Source organism: Meles meles, chromosome 21 (assembly GCF_922984935.1).
Source record: "Meles meles chromosome 21, mMelMel3.1 paternal haplotype, whole genome shotgun sequence".
NCBI classification, from domain to species: domain Eukaryota; kingdom Metazoa; phylum Chordata; class Mammalia; order Carnivora; family Mustelidae; genus Meles; species Meles meles.
The window spans coordinates 9,677,051-9,685,098 of record NC_060086.1 but is presented as its reverse complement, the minus strand read 5'-3'; the positions used below and the strand labels follow the sequence as shown (position 1 = coordinate 9,685,098).

Genomic DNA, 8,048 nt, shown 5'->3' with positions numbered 1-8,048 from the left:
TTCTGGGTACAAGACTGAATCAAACAGATTCTCACTCTAGACCCCAGCACCCACCTGGCTCCCACAGGGAGAACCCTGAGAAGCTCACAACAGGAAATCACTAGATACTTGAGAAAACACCCCCAAGAGCCCTAGTGCCTGGTGTCAGCTGTACATTTGGGGATGCGTCCCTTCAGAATTAACCCCACCAGTTTTCCCAAGCAAGAGCCCACAGTTTCTGGAGTGCCCTTCCGAAACTTTTATTTGTTCTGGGCAACCTGCCAGGCCTAAAGTACATTGTTTCTTTGTAATAGTAAATCATTACATTTAGTGGTATTTCGAGTTCTTTCGAAACTCTTACGGGGACGTCACCTGATCTCATTAACAGGGCTATTCGCCAATAGGTGTAGAACCTTGGGGTCACCAGGCAAAATTTCATGTAGACCCTCTGACTACGTGTGGGACCAGCAATCTCATTTCTTGTATTCTGTCCTTAGGAAATAATCCGAGATGTCTTTAATGATCATGGGCACAGATGTTTTGGTTTTTCCGTAATGCTGCCACCAAAGTGTCTTCTTTGGTTATTGTCTCTTTCCCCCCATCCTGATGTCAATGCTGTGATTTCCTCTTCTGGTCTAGATTATGATACAAATAACAATAATCGTGGTAAGTAACATTGAGTGTTCACTGTGTGCCAAGTACTTTAGTCATTTAACTCACACAGAGACATCGTGAGGTTGGCGTCACCATTATCAGCTACCGGTTATTATCAATAATTATCAAATATTGTAATTATCAGTTATTAACTGCCATCGTTTTACAGATTAAAAAACTGAAAGCTTAGAGAGAGTTTATTAAAAAGCCCAAACATGGGGCTCCTGGGTGGCTCAATCAGTCATGCGTCTGCCTTCAGCTCTGGTCCTGATCCCAGGGTTCTAGGATCCAACCCAGCATTAGGCACCTCGGTTGACGGGAAGCCTGCCTCTCTCTCTCTCCCTCTGCTCTTCCCCCCGCTTGTGCTCTCTCTCTCATGTCAAATAAATAAATAAAATCTTAAAAAAATAATAATATAAATAAAAAAGATATGACATATATCTGAAAGCAGAGGGAAAAGGGGTAAGTGGTGACGGGGAAGGGATTAGGAGTGAGTTCGTTTCTCCACTTTGCGATTTTCATTTAATGATACTGTAATTGCTTTTTTAAAAATAAAGATTGTATTTATTTATTTGACAGACAGAGATCACAAGTAAGCAGAGAGGCATGCAGAGAGGGGGTGGTGAGAAGCAGGCTCCCTGCTGAGCAGAGAGCCTGATGTGGGACCCCATCCCAGGACCCTGAGACCAGGACCGGAGATGAAGGCAGAGGCTTTAACCCACTGAGCCACCCAGGCGCTCCCTGTAATTGCTTTTTAGTTTTCAAGTTTGTTTGTTTTTTTTTTTCAAGTGATCCCTCCCAAGCGATAGGAGTCATGCATCCACTACTAAGTTCAGTCCCTCTCCTGAACTTGACTTGGAACGTAGAGCAAGTTTGCAGCCGTTAAAGCCCCGTCAGCCTTGCAGCACAGAAAAGTGGAGCAAGGTTGAGTGTCTCAGGTAAAAGTGAAAGCCAGGGTTGTTGTAGGTTGTGAAAGCACCCGGAGGGCAAAAGTTTTCAGAGTAAGCTCCTTTCAAACTGCTGTAGCAGCCTATGCCACATGGACAAAACATGTGCTATATCTACGTTATATATATCTACGTTGATTGTGGAAATACATCCTATGTCCACAGGCCAAAATATTTGAAAACACACGCACCCCATTGGCCGACACCTCCGGGGCCAGAGAGAAGCTAGCAGCTCAGCTTTGTGAAACCAGCCACCCCGGCTTCCTCTTGCTCGTCCTCTGTTGACGCACCCTTGCTTCAGCTGCTCTGCCACAGGCATGCAATTACTAAGAATTATTATTGCTTGATAATAACGATAATTACTGGATGGAAAGCACAGGAGAAATCGAATTATCATATGGGCTGCTGTGTGAGCCGGGCAGCCTGGTTGTCTGTAGGACTTCTGAACCCCGCCTCGCGCCGGTCCCCCGCGTTAACTCCCGGCGCACGAGCCAGGCGGGGGAGCGTCGCGGCTGGAGGTTTGAGCCGAGCACCGAGGCCGGGAGCGGGGTCCAGCGACTCGGGAACCGAGATGCAAAATCCTCCCGCGCTCCTAGAGAGAACCCGGAAGCACAGCGCAGTCCCGGAAGGCGAGTTGCTGACACACTTCCGGCCTTTGTGACTCATTGTGTCTGTGTCGAGGCGTCGGGAGGGCCTAGGTCCGTGTGCAGCGCCCTTCGGCCGGCCTGAGCCCCAGAGTCAGCTCCCCTTTCTCGCCCAGCGCCCCCAGGCCGCTCCCGGGGCTCACGGTGAGACTTGGGGCCGGCCTCTGGGGAGGGCGGGCGGCGCCGCAGGGTGTGTGCGTGAGGGTGGGCTCTGCAGCTGCGGCCCCGGGGTCCCCTCCAGACGGCTCGGGCGGAATGTGGAGAGAGCCCGAGCCCCCGTCCGTCCCCAGACCCGGCGGTTAGAAGCGCCGTCGCCCGGGAGACGTCCCAACCCGCCCCAACCCGTCCCCCGGGCCCAGGCGGGGAGGGGGCGAGGGTCTAGTGGCCGGGGGTGCACGGAGACCTGGGGAGAAGCCGTCCGCGGGCCCCTTCCGGGCCCCTCGCCTGCAGTGTCATCATTGTCACTTGACGTTTCTGAGAACCGGGTTCGCGAGCGAGCCGACCCCTGTCTGATATTACTGCCCTCCCTTCGTCGCCGTTTGCTTTGATTCCAGTGAGAGGGTTTGGGGAGTTTGTTGTTGTTGTTTTTCTTTTTTCGGGGTCCTTCAGGACCTCGAGGTGAAAAAAGGGGAAGGTTGAGCAATGGACACGTTTCGAGGTGCCGCTTACGTGTTTCCAAATCACCTGCTTCTCACACCACCCCCACCCCCAAGCGGTTATTAAAAGAGTATTTGAAGCTTTAGAGTGGATAAAGACGTGATTTGGATTTTATACATCCTACTCGCTTTATGCCCTGCGGAATATTTTGAAGACCTTTAAAAATGATCTGTCCGGAAGATTAGGTGGATTTTTCTTTTCCCCGGTTCTGGATTACTCACTGCTTGTCTTGGAGCGGGTGAAGAGTGAAGGGAGGTTTTTTTTTTGTTTGTTTGTTTGTTTTTTTATTTATTTGACAGAGAGAAATCACAGAGAGGCAGGCAGAGAGAGAGGAAGGGAAGCAGGCTCTCCGCTGAGCAGAGAGCCCAATGTGGGACTCGATCCCAGGACCCTGAGATCATGACCTGAGCCGGAGGCAGCGGCTTAACCCACTGAGCCACCCAGGTGCCCGAGTGAAGGGAGTTTTTGGAAATTGCACCAGGCCACTAGGCGACTGATGGTCTGAGTGACCTTGGATGATAACAGTTCTCTTCTCCAGCTCTCAGTTTTGTCATCTCTGAATAAAATGAACTTGATTTTCTCAAAGGCCCTTCCAGCTTTGAAAGTATTGGGTCATTGTAACTGAAAAATTCAGCCACAGTTTAGCCTGACACGGCGCCCCTCCCCTCCCTTTCCTGCAGTGCCTCCGGCACACAATAAGATACTTTCATTATAGAGAGTGGCTGTTGCATGGCCTGGGACCAAAGAAAGCATTTATTGTACAGGCCAGTGCAAGGCGGATTGGAGGTGGTCAGTAAATACTTGTTGAATGGAATTGTGGAGAATTCATTGTAACCAGATCAACGAAGTACTGTTGGTATATATGCTGGCCAATTGTGGAGAAATAGCTTACATTACATAGGGAACCAGAATGATAATTTGCCCCAGAATATATCTCCGAGTTTGTGTTGTCTCTGAATTATTGTGCAAGATGCCCGTTAGTTATTTCAGGCCGTTTTCACCAGTGTTAATGAATAAACAAGGAAACTGGCTACTTAACATACATAGTCTTTTACCGATTCTCTACTTGATCTAAACATTTAATTTTTTTCTGACTTTATATTGCATCTAAATACAGGTGAGTGGTTATGTTAAATTTTACCTTGTCATTCTGAGGTACTTGGTATTCTTTGGGTAGGTGACTGTCTTTTAAAGGGAGCTTTTTCATATTTAAAAAAAAAAATTGGGGGACGCCTGGGTAGCTCATTCTGTTATGTGTCTGCCTTCAGCCCTTTAGCTCAGGTCATGATCCCAGGGTCCTGGCATCCAGACCCGGGTTGGGCTCCCTGCTCAGTGGGGAGCCTGCTTCTCCCTCTGCGGCTCCCCCTGCTTGTGTTCTCTCGCATTCTCTCTCAAATACGTAAAATCTTAGATTTTTTTTTTTTAAAGCTCTGTTCAAAAATCGGGTTGGGGTGGGATGCAGTTTGTTTAAACTTTCAAGACTGTGCCCTGGAAAAGACTGGCCTGTTTAGAAGACAGCCTTTGAAATAAACTGAGCTTGTAACTCCCAAGCCCTTTTTGTAAGAAAATTGTTGATATTCATCCTCGGTGAAAACCAGTTGCTGGGGGTAATCTTATCTAAATCGGATAGGGTGTCAGAATGTTTTTCAGCTCGGAGGGATCCCAGAGGTAGTTTTCTGCTCCCCTCCCCCATGTGACAGATAAGGATACTAAGTGCCAGAGAGGTTAAATAACTCACTCGGGGGTGTGTAACTTATTTGGGGAGACTAGAATGTAGGTATTCCAACCTGCGCTGCTTTCAGTATTACAGGAATTCTCCTGTTGCTTAGTCTTCTAAGCGAGCTGAGAATTGGAAAGCACAGTTACCTCTGTTACTGTTTATTGAAAAAATTAAAGCGCTTCTCTCTTGCCTACCAAATGCTGGATCCTGTTTTAAGTGCTTTATATCAGAGCGGATGGGTGGCTCAGTGGGTTAAAACCTCTGCCTTCAGCTCAGGTCATGATCTCAGGGTCCTGGGATCGAGCCCCGCATAGGGCTCTCTGCTCAGCAAGGTGCCTGCTTCCCCCTCTCTCTCTGCCTGCCTCTCTGCCAACTTACGATCTCTGTCAAATAAATAAAATCTTTAAAAAAAAAAAGTGCTTTATATCTGTTAACTCACATAATCCGCACAACCCTGTGAGGAGAGTAACGTTTTTTATCCCCATTGCACAAATGGCAGAGAGAGATTAACCTGCCTAAAATTATTGGCTGGTAAGTGGTGGTTCAGCTTATTGAAACTCTTCCAGGTGGCCCCTGGGGCTAAAATTTGAGGGAAGTATGGAGTGCTGAAGGGGTGGGCACAAAAATAGTAAATACCACAGATTCAGTCAATTAATTCTTAAAAACTAATGTTCGCGAGGAATGGTACTAAGTGGTCTAAGAGGTACAAAGAAGCCTGGCCCAGGGAGTCTGGCTGGCCCATTTGGTGGGGCGGGTGACTCTTCTCAGGTTGGTGGGTTCAAGCCCCACTTTGGGCGTAGAGTAGAGCTTGCTTTAGGTAAGGAAACAAAGGAGCATACCCCTAGCACTAGTCCAGTTGAGGAAGGAGCATGAAAATTTAAATTACAGAGAAAGATACAGAGAACTTTCCATGGCAGATACCTGGCAGAGAGCATTTGGGCCAGAAGTTTAGAGAGAGGAGAAAAGATTGTTTGCTGCGACTATCTGAGAAACCTAAAATAAAACCCAGCCCTTCAACTGCCATTGGGACTTTTTCTTCCCCAGAGCAGGAGCAGAAATGTCCAGACTTGGGGAAGAGGGAACGTGCCCGCGCCCTCATCTCTGTCCCTTTGGGTCTCACTTCCTCTTCCTTTTGAGTCCCACTGACTCAAGAAGTATCCCACTCTTTTTTTTACACCCCCCTCCCCAAGCAAGCTCTGCACCCGTCATGGGGGTTGACCTCACAACCCCGATATCAAGAGTTGCACGCTCCTCCGACTGAACCAGCCAACTGCCCTCCAAAATATCCCACTCTTTAAAACTCTGGTCTACGTGGGACACAGATCAAGATTCCTTTCCTTTTCCCTTCTTCCTATAGCTGAGACAGGATAAAATTTTCATTAAAATAGAGTTTTGTGATGCTAGGCTAGTTTCTGCACCTGTCCTGCTTAGTTATCCTGTTGGATGGTCCGTGTCTCCCCCGCCCCCGTTACTTTTGACATGATTCCTACCCGCATCTCCTGCTGTGTCTCCTTAACCACACCGCTCGCTCTCTGGTGAAAACAGCGGGTGACAGATGAGGCCGGGGCTGGGTCGCCATCCTTCACAGGCACCTCCATCGGCCGCCCCCTCGAAAAGAATTTGTGTGTACACCATAGCTCTTGCTTACCGCACGTGTTGGGACAGAATGAGCTTGGCATGATGGTTAGAGCTTGAACTGAGGGGGTCCCACAGACGGAATTTCAAATCCTGGCTCTACCCTTTAATTGTTGTATGACCTTGGGTGTGTTGTTTAACGTCAGTAAACTTTAGTTTTGTCGGTGTAAAGTGAGGTGATAATTGTAGCTACCGTCTGCGGAGACTGTTACGTGCAAGACTTTGCAAGACTTCCTATCTGCTCCGCGGACAGCGCTCAGTGAACACCCGCCCTTACTGTTGTGCCTCTGAGCGAATGTTCTTGAACAACAGTGAGGGGGGAGTGGCATTTCAGCTAAGCTCTGAAGAATGAGGAGGATTTGAAAAGGCAGAGGAGACGGGGAGAGGAAATTCCAGACACTGACTGTGCTGTGAGAAATGGATGGCGATCAGAATCCAAGGCCTCATCAGGAGATACTCGTTTTGTGGTTGGACAAGGCTCACACAGGAGAGGGAAAGAAATCGATGATGGATGGTGAATTGTGAGGGGAAGCTAGGACCAGGTACTGTGGGGTGGTGCCTGGAAGGCCATCGGGTTTTTGTAAGAATAATCGGAGAGTAAGGTAGGGCATGTAGTAGCGGGGAGGGGAGTGAAGGCAGGGAAGCAAAGAGAAGCGGGGCCTGATGGAACTCGATCATTCTCCCTGGTGCTTGGAGACTGAATCCATACAAAGGAGAGGAATCCAGGAAGGTGAGATCCTGGCTTTTAATGACGAAGGTATTAGTAGAATATCTGACCGCTGATTGCCACTGAAGGGAAATAAGTGGCAGGGGGAGAGGTGATATTTTGAGTAGTTCTTGTTTCTGGAATTAAACTGCCAGGTCCTCTCATGGGTAAGTACAAAGAAAACTTTCCGTCTTCGAGGGGCTTAGAATTTAGTTGGGAGGTGATAGAAACTGCAGCCCAGATAATATGAGGAGAATATACGTGGCATAAATAGGAACAAAGAAAGATCGAGGGCGTTCAGAAGAGGAAGGTAGCTTACTTAATTTGGAATATCAGGAGAGAGTCTACATTTTGAAGAGTAAGTACAAATTGGACCAACAAAGTTGTTATGGTGGGAAATTGTGCATAGCAGAGGCTCGAAGAGGGAACATCACACCTTGTGCGTAGGGAACAAATGGCCAGATGGGCTGAAATGTGTGTGTGGGGGGGGGGGGGGGGTGCGCGCGCGGGGGGGGTCATTACTAAGAAAAGTAGTGGGAGATCGGACTGGAAAAGTAGACTAGGGTGTGATATGTTCTTTGGACATGAACTTGGTAGATAGGAAGGATTCACTGACTCTAATTGAGGGGAAGGAGGGAATGACCAGAAGCATTCTTTGACAATACTGCACCAACCTCGGTTTGTTGTTCGTGTTGGACTGGGGAGAGATTGCAGCTGGGAAACCAGAGGACCCTGTCACCAGTCTGGAGGGGAGATGGGGAGCCTGAATTAGGATGGTGGAAAGTAATTGTGGGAGGCGTAGCAGGAAAAGGTAGTCTTTCTTTTGACTTTGAAATTAGAGAAACTAAGGCTCGTAGGAATTATTTAGCCTCTGGTTGAGAAGACGCTAGGAGTGATCTCTCGGCCTGCCCACTCACTGCCTCTTCCGGTGGAGGAAGCTTTCCCAGGGAGGGCTTGGCCATTCTGATGCCCCAGCTCCAGGGTGCCTCTTGCTAGAAGTTGCATTGTTGACACATGAGTTATTTCCCTGGCTCCTCTAGCGCTGGTGTTGAAACCTCCTTAGAACGGTTGGCACGTTCAGCTTTGTACTATAATTATTTATGTAA

General features: G+C 48.4%; 1 protein-coding gene across 1 annotated transcript in view; it reads left to right on the top strand.

Annotated features, from left to right (window-relative positions):
- The first annotated feature begins 2,212 nt into the window (after window positions 1-2,212).
- Window positions 2,213-8,048, top strand: part of ZKSCAN1 (zinc finger with KRAB and SCAN domains 1) — a 60,710-nt gene continuing 54,874 nt past the window's right edge. The window contains exon 1 of the mRNA XM_045994153.1: window positions 2,213-2,368. The gene's annotated coding sequence lies outside the window, so the exon portion shown is untranslated. The remainder of the gene's footprint in view (window positions 2,369-8,048) is intronic.